Source organism: Ochlerotatus camptorhynchus, unplaced genomic scaffold (assembly GCF_037179485.1).
Source record: "Ochlerotatus camptorhynchus isolate MF236.1 unplaced genomic scaffold, CSIRO-AGI_Acam_v1.1 ptg000077l, whole genome shotgun sequence".
Lineage (NCBI taxonomy): Eukaryota > Metazoa > Arthropoda > Insecta > Diptera > Culicidae > Ochlerotatus > Ochlerotatus camptorhynchus.
Window position 1 is genome coordinate 1811397 of NW_027040567.1, and position 13622 is coordinate 1825018.

The 13622-nt window shown below is 41.0% G+C and overlaps 1 protein-coding gene across 1 annotated transcript in view; it reads left to right on the top strand.

Annotated features, from left to right (window-relative positions):
* The window catches only part of LOC135697692 (insulin-like growth factor-binding protein complex acid labile subunit), a 114398-nt gene that overhangs the window by 86360 nt on the left and 14416 nt on the right, over positions 1-13622 (top strand). The gene's annotated exons all lie outside the window — the stretch shown is intronic.

The following is a 13622-nucleotide window of genomic DNA, read 5'->3' on the forward strand; positions in this document are numbered from 1 at the left end:
CCATAGAAGCCAAGAGCTGCGGTGGCCTTCAAGACCTTGATGACCTTCACGAAGTTCTTCTGCTAGCATAGCATCGTCTCTTGTTGAATGCACACCAGCACGGTCCGGATTACGAGGTGCAATTAAAGTACGCAATACGTTTTGATGTTGAGAGTTGGTTTTCGGGCTTGTGGAATACACATTACGTGTACTTTGATGCATTTACCTCTCCATGTTGTTACATGTTGGAGTCAGGCTAGTTACAAGGTAAGTTTTACGCATCGATGGATCTTGCAGAGGTAAAAAATTAGAAATATCCTCATGCCTAGGCTCTACTGTGTCAGACCAATGTGACTCCTCGTCATTGAATATGACTTGTCGATGAATATGCTTATTTGATACCGACCACAGCAGCGTCAACAGTTCCGGAATTGAATTGGCACCAATGATTCTCTGACACAACTCACGTGGACGCAGCAGATTCCGATAATGCCGCCTGTAAAATGTTTTTTTTTTCCTTTGGTTTGTTTTTTCCGTCGATCTTGTTTTCCGTGCTGAGCACCAATGCTACCGATGTGCCAGGAAGGCAGCTCCCACACCTGGACCCTACCTATCGACCCATCAACTCATGAACCGGGGACCAACGGCTTTACTTCCCATCCGAAGGAAGGCGTGATCAGAGATGTTATGCCTCAGAACATCCCGGCGGCACCAACTGGGATTGAACCCAGGCCTGCTGGGGTGAGAGGTAATCACGCTTACCACTACACCACCGGCGCCGTTACCTGTAAAATGTTGCTTCGAAGAAAAACAGGCAATCTTGGAAGTTTTCCTCTGATGTATCCGGTTCATTTTCGTTGTCCGCTATTCCACTTAAATCAAACTCAGGGTTCAGGGTTTCATCAAGTCGATTTTCATCTTCCGGGACAGGCGAATTTTTCCCACTTATTCCATATCCACTCGCTGAAGGCTCTAACTCTTTGTCGTATGTGCTGGCTTCCGTAGCATGTCCGGTTTCGAAGTTCTGTTGATTTTCTGACTGGAGTGGATCCTCAGAAGAATGTTCGTTCTTTGATAGCTGTACCAAATCAGCATTCTCAACGTCTTCCAAATACTCTGTATCAACGTATCTGTAAACACAAACATGTTTCAAATGGTTTAGTTCGAAGAAATTAGTGATAAAGTACTTACTCGCTTCTCCATTCTTCCATTTTCGATACGTAAACAAACAACAACAATTCTATTGACGAGTCGGCCAGCGTTGCCAGATGGTTTTAAAGATTATCGGTATCGAAGGTATTGAAAAATCGGTATTTATCGGTATTTACTATTTTTTTAATTTTATACTTTTGCCGGTTTTTAAAAGCGAAAACTTTAACGATGGTGACTACAGGGATTTGAGGTGAATTGCTTTGTTTGACGGCTTTCTCAGTCTTAAAACACTCTTTAATTTTTTAATTTAATTTTTAAAATTATCGTTGTCCTTAAGTGGTGATCAAAATTGTGACCAAGTAGTGTTTTTTTTCAATTAAATATCATTAAATGAAACCAAAATATGGAAAATCAGCCACAACAAAGACTAACGTCAAACAATATTTTCCCTTGAAAAAAGCCACAATCTATGGCCAAAATGTCGGGCAGATTACATCGTAGTCGTTGCATTGTTTTGAGGCTGAGAAAGCCGTTAATTAAAGCAAAATTTTAGCTTCTGAACTATGATCGAAAAATTCAGGAAGAAAACTCCGGGGCATGTTTGAATTAGCTTCTGAATGGAGCTGGAAAAATATCCAGAGAAAGACGAAAGAAGCTCTCCTGGATGAAGTTCGAGAATAGTTGGAAAAAACCTCCGGGAAACTTCCAAGACACGAATTGAGAAACTTGTGGCGAAAATTTAAAGCCAAAGAAAGCCAGAAAAGTTTCGGAAACTGGAAGAAAATTTTCAGAAGTAGCCATTTCCAGGGAAAGCCAGAAGAAGCTCGGAAAAACCTTCCAATAGAAGTCGAATAAAAAAACCTTTTACTAATGGTCAAACTTCCAAAAGTAGACGAAAGAAATTTTTGGGAGAATTAATTGAACTTCCTTGAGAAGACGAAATAAACTTCCTGGAGACGCTGGCAGAAACTTCCTAAGGTAGATTGCAACAAACATCTGAAGAAAGTTGGAAGTCAGAGCGCTTACGGAACAGTCGAAAGAAACAAGGACATAATTTCAGAAGAAAGAGATTCCTGGGGGATACAGAAAATTTTCCAGATATTCAAAAAACATCCCTGAAGTTTTCGGAACATTCTTCAAATGCACTTAGGAATATTCCATAATTCCTCGAAATTCCTTAAAAGTTCTTGTAATTTTCCTGAAATTAGGGGCTGTTTTGGAGTTCTCTGGTCAGCGCTCGGAACTTCCCTGATTATAATAAGACTACATATTCCGGTATATAATCATCTTAGAAGGTCTCTGGACTTTCTTGAAGATTACGAAATCTCTTAAGTGCTCTCACAATTTTCTTGAATTTATTGTAACATCAGCATTGAAGTTCTCTGATTTATCCCGACACTGCCATTAAAAAGCATAGAACTTCTCATAAAATGTCCTAACAATGATCTAATGTTCATGTTACTTCCCTTACGTTTCCTAAATTTGCATGGACATTGCTGAAGTTTTCGGAAATTGCCTGAGTTTCTCGGAACTCCTTTATAATTTCAGCAATTTCATTGAAATTAATTGATCTGTCCTGATGCACCCTGAGCTTCACTAAAGTTCCTGAAAACCATTAAATTTTCCTGAAGTTCTTTGGACTTGTAAAGTTTCCAAAATATTTATGATGTTTCCTTAAGTTCACTGAACTTTTCTGAAACTTCCGCGTTTTCGAATTTTTAGAGAAATCAATGAAACTGTCTTTAATTTATCGAAACTTACACAAAAGTCTAGACTTTTCTTAAATGTGCCTGCAGCTAGTGTGGATCCGCAATAAAAATCTGATAGCATCCTTGGGGCTCCAGGAAAAACTGGCGGGAGAAGATGAAAGAATCATTCGAGCGAAGACTGAAAAACCTTTCAAGGTAAGGTGGAAGAAAATTCCAGGGAAAGTTGGATGAAACTTCAGGAAGTTTAAAAATGAATAAATGTTTCTCGATTCCCTAGGAATTACCGGAAAGAGCTATCGACTATTTCTCGATTGATGGGTAGCCAAAAACGGTGAGGAAATGCAAACATTAGTCGAAAGAGTATCAAGCATAAGGCAGAGATGATTGTTTAGAATTAAATGAAGTATTCAAAAAGATACAAGTCTCTCAAAAAATTTTCTCCGAAATTCGAGCGCGGGCAGGCAATAATAATTTTGATTATTAAAAAAACGATATAAATCGGTATAAAATATTAAAAATCGGTATTCTGAGGAACCTTATCTGTATATCGGTATCTAGTTTGGAAATCGGTATAAATACCGATAAATCGGTATATCTGGCAACGCTGGAATCGGCATAACCAAAGAAATAAGACGAAGAAGAAGAATTTTCAATGACGTCTATTGACGTCGCTAGTGAATGGGACTGAAAAAAAGCAGTACGGCATTTTCTGATTTTTGTCTTAATAGTCAATATTGTTTTGTGATGCATTTCGCGTTGTTATGATGACATGGCCTTCTGTGAATGGTTTTGGTTCAGTGCTTCAAAGTTTCAGTGGCATTGCCTGTCAGTGACGATTGTTAATTTCGGTTGTCAAATCTGAAGCTAAATGCCAATTTATATCTCAAAAAATAAATTATCATTTTGGCATAATGATTATTTTGGATATTGTCGATCCCTGAGAATAAAACCACGATATCATCATTAATTCAGGCGTAACATTTGATAACGACACAAAAGCATTTGTAAACAAACTTTCTAAGGCCCTTTACCCGCTAACCAAAGTACGCCCACCCAAACCAATACCACTTTCGGAAAGGTGAGAGTTGCTCCTATCCGATGATGTTGTTGGTTTGCGTGAGCGTAATTCGGTTCGCGTGTAAAGGGCCTTAACAAGTTTGTTTACAAAAGCTTTTGTGTCGTTATCAACAGTTACGCCTGAATTCTACATGGTGGAATAATTTCCCATCGATCTGAGTGTGAAAAGCAACATAACACGTTCCACAACGTGTTATTTTTGTAAAATTTAAATAATCGTTTTGCATTTGATATTCAAAATAATTCCCACCAAGATGAAAATGATAATTGATATTGACAACAACACAGGCGAAAATGAACATCCATCCACGAATGAACCAAAACAGTTGTTAACTTCGAAAATTCAGCGGTTACCTTGATCGAGAGAATGTGGTCATGTCAAAATTAAAATTCATGCAGGTAGTCGGTTTATCTTTTAAGATTGCCTTGATTTTTAGCTAATTTGGGAAGGTGAATGTAGAAGAATTATTTTTATCACCGCTAAATCTAGATAGAGCTGGAATTAGGGCGTAACAGCCTTTGTAAACAATGACTTCTGTCGATGATTTCTCGGAAATCATGGCTCTCCCTGGCAAATCGACATCACCATCGAGTAGAGAAAGACTTCTCCTACCCGATGGATATGTTGGTTTGTGTAGGCGTGCCGTGAATTCCGAGGAATCAACGAGATAAGTAATTGTTTACAAAGGTTGTTACGCCCTAATTCCAGCTCTATCTAGAAATAGGATTTTACATCTCCCTGTTGGGTGTGGCTACCGAAAAGTTGCTGGACTATGACGTCGTCAAAGTAAAGAAGAACTAGGAACCGAAATCGATGTCCTTGGATCCTGCACAAGCTGTTACAGTTCTATACGGTTTTGCTGGGTTTCAGCAGGCAAATTCCACATCCCGACGAATCTCCAGCTCAACTTTTCTCCTCCACATGGCACCATCATGCGGCGAAAGCTACATGTCACTACCAATATGGTGGAAGCCTTCTAGATGAAAATGAATTTTCCCAGACATCCTCGCCATCGTGACGCACGGAAACATATTGATCAGTTCCGAAAGGTATTACATCATCCCCAATTGGGGAGGCTTTCCACGATCTTTCCAATATATTTCTCGCAGCCGCAGCTTCCCTTTCTTGGCTCACATTGTTGACGTGAGAAACTAAAGGATATATACACCCACTCTCAAATTGGTGGCTCAAGCCATGTGTGGAAACACATTAAACAGCGCGGCAAACATCGTTCGATTATGTGCGTTGTTAGATATATCGGGATGCCGCGAATCACACATGCTGGAGGCGCGTTTGGGGAAAAGTTTTCCTCTTGGTTGAACTTTTCCGTGTTCGTGCGTGCGTGCACGCGTCTTCAGGTTCTTGGAGGTACATATTTGGTTGGAAGGCAGGTGGAGGAGGAGAGTGAATAGATGTTTTGTTCGCTCGAAAACTGGCAACCGATGATGAAGGAAAACGACGAGAGTTTCCTACATAAAAGCGGATGGTTCCGGAGAAAAGGCTGTTCTTCATGGGGCGTTAATACTAGGATGGTTGGCGCTTGAGGAAGTAGTTTAGTGTTGAGCTAAAGATGCCGGTTCTTTCGTACGTGACGAAGGAGGTACTTCTGGTAGGTGCTATTTGTCTTGTTCAAAATACCAATAATCTTCTTAAGGAGGAAATTGCGCTGGGTGCTTGAGTTTTTCTGAGCTTTGAGCTTTAAAAGTTGTGGAGGCAGATTCTCGTGATGACACATTTAATTACTCGTGTTATAATGAAAACTTGCCCCAACACTTACTTTATTCCATTCCCGTCATGAACATGCCACAAGTCAAATTCAAAAACTTCCAGCTAATTTTCCTGTCTGTTAAGTTATTTATTTACCCTCCAACTCGGCAACTAAACCCATCCCCATTTTTTCCGCAACCAGCTATTCGCTCCGAAAACGCTTTTCACACCAAATTTGAGCCGAATTGAACACAGCCAGTGAATTCCCCCGCACCGCGGCCGCACGGCAATGGCAGCAGGAACAACGTACAAAGCAGCTAATTGGATTATCGGGTCGAGCAATTGCGAGTGGAAACTTTTCTGGCCGTTCACTGTAGCCCCTAAGGTGGTAAAACCCCCCGACTGGCAATAAGCTAGACAGCTGCCGCTGCTGCTTCAAAGCCAACGACCGCTACGAGGAGTCGGCAGCGTTCGTGAGCAAATAAACATAAATTAAATTTTCTCTAAAAACCGTCCGAACCCTTTGATTCCAACAATCCGAGAGCATACCAACCAACTCTGCTAAATGGATACGCTTTCGACGGCCAAGTAAATGCAGGGCCCGCCGCGGCAGGGATGCGCTTTTGTGAATCATACTGATCCTTCCGGGTTGAGGAGGGGTGGGGGAGTCACGGTTTTTTAGAAACTTCAAAACGACTAGAGTTGGTACGTTCATCACTCCACCCCTCGGGACTGGAAACGTGGTAGTTTAAAGTTGGGGGGATTGATGGAAATTCTTGAGCAGTGATTGTATCGTTGTGCTGATGGTTCTACTAGAAACTAGGGGGAAGTACATTGAGCCTTTAATACCAGTTGTCGTTGAATAATGGTTTCACTGGTTCTGAGGATGAGTTTGAGTGCGGGTGGATTCTATAGCGTTTACAGTTTAGGCGAGAGAGTGGTGGTAGTGTTTCAATAGAAACGAATAGATAAAATATATAAACTGCTGCTAAGCCCACAATAAAAAGAGAGGTGATAGCTCATAGACGGCCGCAACATTATTTATTTGATTAGATTGAGGAATAGATGATAAAAAAATACTTAAAGTAAGATGTTCCAGAAAGGAACTGTTGGAATTAAAGCAGACCTACCTCCAACACAGTAGGATTTCTGGGACCGGGATGGTTAAGGTTGTCTCATTAATTGAAATTTTTAAACTGTTGAATCAAACGGAAAACTAGTCCTGCTTTTTATGAGATCACTTGGATTACTGATTTTGCATTGATCTGAATACGGGCCTGGCTTAAATCGTTGCCCGTATTCGTTGACTTTCGTTCAAATCTAACCCCGAGAATGACCTAAAACGTGTTAAACAAAACAAATGAAAAATAACTGTTAGTTCAACGACAGATGAACTTAAAGTAAATTTTTAACCAGACGTTAACAGCAAAACTTGAAGTTAAGTTGCTTCCATGTAATTACCTTGTATGGAATACTTGACTGAAATTCATTTGATTTTATTCATGAATTTGCATGCAACTTTCTATGAATTTATTTTTTAAGCCCATCTAGATACTGTCTGTCGTTCTGGCCTTCCCTTCATTTTCTTCACAATACTGAAAGCGTGTTCTATAATTTTATGCAAATGTTAGAGTGAATTTCAAGAGCTCTAGAAATTCACTCGCAAATTCGTATAAAATTTCTATCCAATATTGTTATTAACTCCGGTATTCTCGCCAAAATTCTCCTTTAAATTCTCATAGAATTCACGTTTGAGCTGCCTTGCATAGGAATAAAGGGTGATACGGTCAAAATTTGGTCAATATCAACTTGACGTATTTCTTTCAATTTTGCATTTAAAAAACCTGAACACCCCTCATTTTGAAGGTGTGTGTGTGTGTGTAGAATGTTGCTCCTATTTTGATTTTGGAATTCACTCTTCAGTTGTCAAAATGCCGTCCAAGCAAGAAGAGCAGCGTATCAAAATTTTGCTCGCGCATCGCGAAAATCCGAGCTACTCGCACGCAAAGTTGGCAAAATCGCTAAAAGTTGCCAAATCAACCGTTACAAATGTAATTAAAGTGTTTGGGGAACGTTTGTCGACAGCCAGGAAGTCTGGATCGGGGGGAAATCGAAAACCGGAAGCCGCTGAGACGACAAAGAGAGTTGCCGGTAGTTTCAAGCGAAACCCTAACCTCTCTCTCCGAGATGCCGCAAATAAGCTGGGTGTATCGTCTACAACCGTGCATCGAGCCAAAAAACGAGCCGGACTATCGACTTACAAGAAGGTAGTGACTCCAAATCGCGATGATAAACAAAATACGACGGCCAAAGCGCGATCCCGGAGGCTGTACACGACGATGCTGACGAAGTTTGACTGCGTGGTAATGGACGACAAAACCTACGTCAAAGCCGACTACAAGCAGCTTCCGGGACAGGAGTTTTATACGGCAAAAGGAAGGGGAAAGGTAGCAGATGTTTTCAAGCACATGAAACTGTCAAAGTTCGCAAAGAAATATCTGGTTTGGCAAGCCATCTGTCCCTGTGGCTTGAAAAGCAGCATTTTCATAGCTTCCGGGACTGTCAACCAAGAAATTTACGTGAAAGAGTGTTTGAATAAACGTCTGCTGCCTTTCCTGAAGAAACACGGTTGTTCCGTAGTGTTTTGGCCGGATTTGGCATCTTGCCATTACGGTAAAAAGGCCATGGAGTGGTACGCCGCCAACAACGTGCAGGTGGTTCCCAAGGACAAGAACCCTCCCAACACGCCAGAGCTCCGCCCAATTGAGAAATACTGGGCTATTGTCAAGCGGAACCTAAAGAAGACCAAAAAAACTGCTAAGGGCGAGCAGCAGTTCAAGGCAAACTGGCTTTCTGCGGCGAAGAAGGTGGACAAGGTGGCTGTACAAAATCTGATGGCAGGGGTCAAGCGTAAGGCCCGGCAATTCGGATTTGGAAAAGCGGAAGCCTAACTGAATATTTTTCCTGAATTTTATACTAATTGAACTTGAAAAAGAAATTTAATTTGATTTTTTAAATAAACGATTTCACCGATTTACACGCGTTTTCCCTTGACCAAATTTTGACCGTATCACCCTTTACTCCACAAAATCAAGCAAGTTTTTTTTTAACTACTTCGTTTATTTACTAGGCTCAGTCGTGTATGACACTTTGTGGAGCCAGAAGTAGTTCTAGGTTAGTATTGGGTACCAATTACTCGTGGCGGGCTCGAGGTTAATGGGTAACAATTTCGATTGGAAGGAGTCAGGCTGGAAATTGTTTGAATGGCTGGAAATTGTTTGAAAAGGAGGGGGGATGGTTACATGAAACTCTAACATCAGACAAACAAAGGAATTCGTAGATCGCCTGCATGTAAGGAAGATAACGGGTTCCCAATACATCCCGTACTTCACGGAAGGGTTGTCTACCTCGAGCCACTAGGGTATCCACCAGTCGTACTCTGGAGGCGTCATTTCCCGGGCAATGCCAAACTGCGTGATCAATGTCATCATAACCGGTTCTACACTTTCATATATTGCTGTCAACGAGGTTTATTCTGTAGAGATGTGCATCTAGCGAGTAGTGGTTGGACATAAGACTTGACATCACGCAAATGAAGCCCCGACTTACATCCAGACCTTTGAACCACGCTCTCGAAGAAACATTTGGAATAATGGAATGTAACCACCCAAGAGAATTACTTGTCCAATCGTTTTGCCAACTTAAAAGAGAACTCTGACGTACTTATGGGAAAAACTCATCATGTGAAATTCTTCTATCATAAATCTCGCCTTGTTGTGCGATAGAGTCTGTCTTCTCATTGCCTGGGATTGAGCAATGTGAGGGGACCCATACAAAGGTAATCATATGTATATGATATTTCGACCAGTAAACTCATCTGCTCCCTTACCATTGAAAGGAAATAAGATGAGTGCCTCGGATAGTCTTAGTTCGATGAAGTAATGGTCTATGGGCATGTCGGAAATCATCCCCAATGCGAAGTTGATTGCTGCTAGCTCAGCAACATAAACGGAACAAGGTTCCTGAAGTTTCCGAAAGGCGGTTGAGTATTCATTGAAGACGCCAAAGCGAGTGGATCCATCAATGCGTGATCCATCAGTGAAAAATCTTCTATTGCAATTGACTTGTTGGTACTTTTCAGCAAACATACGGGGAATTGAGATAGGTTGAAGTTGATCTGGAACTCCTTGAATAGCCTGTCTCATGGAGAGATCATAGTCCATGGGGGAACTGTAGTAAGTAAAGCATACACGAGGGGGGCTATAGCACGGAAGGCTAATATCCCATGACATATAATTAAGATAGATTCGCACGAATCTAGACTGGATGCTCAATTCGAGCATTTCTTCGAAGTTCTCAATCACAAGGTTGTTACTGACACTAAATTCAATCAATATTCTTAATGAGAGCTCCCAGCAACGATTCTGCAGGGTTTTTACTCCCGCTAGAACCTCTAGGCTCATATTGTGTGTTGAATGCATACAGCCAAGGACAATACGTAAACAACGATATTGAATGCGTTCCAATTTAATTGGGTGGCTTTTTCTTACTGAGAGGAAACAAAAAGAGACATACTCAAGAACTGAAGGAATAGTCGTTTTATATAGTTTAATGAGGTCTTCCGGGTGAGCACCTCACCGTGTCCCGGAAATCAAGCTAGGTTGTTGCAAATAATGCTTTAAAACTGTCAGAATATTCTTAGATTTCTATTTAGTTGCTATTTGGTCTACCTTGGATTTTGGATTAGAATTAATTTTAAGATTCAATTCCAATTTCTTCAGAATTTTCATTGGAATCCAAGATCGCAGCCCTTGGTTATAAAAAAAAACATGTAAAATACCCTACAATATGGGTATTTTTGGAACAGGGACGAAGCCGAGGGGCACGCACTAGCCTTTCAATACTACGCAGACTGCTGACCAAATATTTAAAATCTTGTCAGTACTGCATTTATTATTTTGAATGCACTCATAATTTCATGAAATACTTTAATTGCTTTCGAAATTTTATTTAGTTTTTTCATTGCATTTAAATTATTTTTCATTACATTAATTATCGCTAATTATTTGCTGCTAAAAGTGCTTAAATTTAAAATATTACTGTCTTCAAATTATTTGAATTACTACGGTGTGTTTTAAATATCACGCCTTCATATCTGGAACTACGTGCCGCTCGGACGAAGCACAGTGTGACGAAAAAAAAAAAAGTGGGACATGGCCATTTGCCATGAAAACTCATTTAAACCAATTGAATTTTGGTCCACCATCTTGGATTCCAAATTGGTGATGGATGTCGATTTTTTGCTTCTACTCATCGAGCCTATTCCATAGATACCCATATTGCATGAGTTTAGATGCATATACGCTATCCGGGGGCCGCCATATTGGATTTTGGTCCACCATATTAGATTCCAAAATGGCAGCGGATGTCGATTTTCCACTTCTACTCATCGAGTGCATTCCATAGATACTCATATTGTATGGGTTTAGATGCATATTCGCTATCCGGAGGCCGCCATAATGGATTTTGGACCACCATCTTGGATTCCAAATTGGTGATGGATGTCGATTTTCCGCTTCTACCCATCGAGCCTATTCCATAGATACCCATATTGCATGAGTTTAGATGCATGTACGCTGTCCGGGGGCCGCCATATTGAATTTTGGTCAACCATTTTGGATTCCAAAATGGCGGTGGATGTCGATTTTCCACTTCTACTCACCAAGCCCATTCCATAGATACCCATATTGCATGGGTTTAGATGGATATACGCTATCCGGAGGCTGCCATAATGGATTTTGGACCACCATCTTTGATTATACTTCTACTCATCGCGCTCATTCCATAGATACCCATATTGCATGGGTTTAGAAACATATACGCTATCCGGAGGCCGCCATATTTGATTTTGGTTCACTATCTTGGATTCCAAATTGGCGACGGGTGTCGATTTTCCGCTTCTACTCATCGAGCCCATTCCATAGATAGTCATATTGCATAAGTTTAGTTGCATATGCGCTATATAGAGGCCGCCATATTGGATTTTGGTCCACCATATTGGATTCCAAAATGGCAGCGGATGTCGATTTTGCACTTTTACTCATCGAGCCCATTCCACAGATACCCATATTGCATGAGTTTAGATGCGTATGCGCTATCCAGAGGCCGCCATATTGGATTTTGGTTCACTATCTTGGATTCCAAATTGGCGACGAATATCGATTTTCCGCTTCTACTCACACACTTAGATTTTTTTTACCGAAATCTGTGAAATTTTATCGAAATCTCAATAGCTGAACGTTCGGCAAACAGTACGATTTTTCACAGATATTCAGTGAAAAGTTACAGGAAATCTGTGAAAAATCACCAAACTGTTTACCGAACGTTCAGCTGTTGAGATTTCGGTGAAATTTCACGGATTTCGGTGAAATAATCTTTTAAAAAATATTGCATGAGTTTAGATGCGTATACGCTATCTGTAGGCCGCCATATTGGATTTTGGTCCACCTTAAAGGATTCCAAAATTACAGAGGGCGATGGATTGTACTCACACACACACACACACACAACACACACACACACACACACACACACACACACACACACACACACACACACACACACATACACACACACACACACACACACACATACACACACACACACACACACACACACACACACACACACACACACACACACACACACACACACACACACACACACACACACACACACACACACACACACACACACACACACACACACACACACACACACACACACACACACACACACACACACACACACACACACACATACACACCATAAAGGATTCCAAAATGGCAGTGGATGCCGATTTTACACTTCTATCGAGCCCATTGGGTTTAGATGCATATTCGCTATCCGGAGGCCACCACAATGGATTTTGGACCATCATATTGGATTCCAAAATGGCAGCGGATGTCGATTTTCCACTTCTACTCATCGAGCTCATTCCATAGATACCCATATTGCATGTGTTTAGATGCATATACGCTATCCGGAGGCTGCCATATTGGATTTTAGACCGCCATCTTGGATTAAAAAATAGCGGCGGATGTCGGTTTCTTACTTGCACTGTAATACAAACGTATTGATTTTCCGTTTGGAGATTTTGCTACCTCATGATTTGCGATTTTGCTTATCTCAAGATCAGCGCAGTGATTTTCGGCCATGCGTGATTTTGGATTTTTTGGATTTTTCCCATCACTGATGGAGAGAAGTTTTGAATTTTTACGTGGCGCAACTGTGCAAGTGAATCTCCTGAATGTGTATCTCTGCTATACCTATAGAAGGTTACGGTCTCTGAAAAATTTGTTCAGTGTGTCAAGGTCTTTTGATCAGCGTGGTGGTGTAGTGGTAAGTGTGATTACCTTTCACCCCAGGTTCAATCCCAGTCGGCACCGCTGGGATGTTTTGAGGCATAACATCTCTGATTACGGCATAACATCTCTGATTGGCAGGGAAGTAAAGCCCTTGGACACCGGTCCATGAGTTGATGGGTCGATAGGTAGGGTCCAGATGTGGGAGCTGCCTCCCTGGCGTCAGTACCATTGGTTCTCAGCACGGAAAACAAGATCGATGGAAAACAAATCAAGGAAAAAAAGGTCTTTTGATTGGTGGACAGAAGTTCAGAATTTTCTCACTACGTGAGGCTAGTGGGTAAGTGAATTTCCTGAATATGCTTTATCTTGAGATCCTGGTGATATAGAAAGCTACAGTATTCGGAAAATTTGTTCAGTACGTCAAGGACTTTTAGTTGATACACAAAAGTTCAGAATTTGCTCACTACATGGTGTAGTTGTAAAGATCCCAAGACATAGCTTTTTCAGAAAATTCAATTGTTTACTAGCGCCATGTGGTAAGAAAATTCTGGACTTCTGTTCACCAATCGAAAGTCCTAATATTCCGAAAACTGTAGCCTTCTATACGGCCTGGGTTCAAAGATATAGATA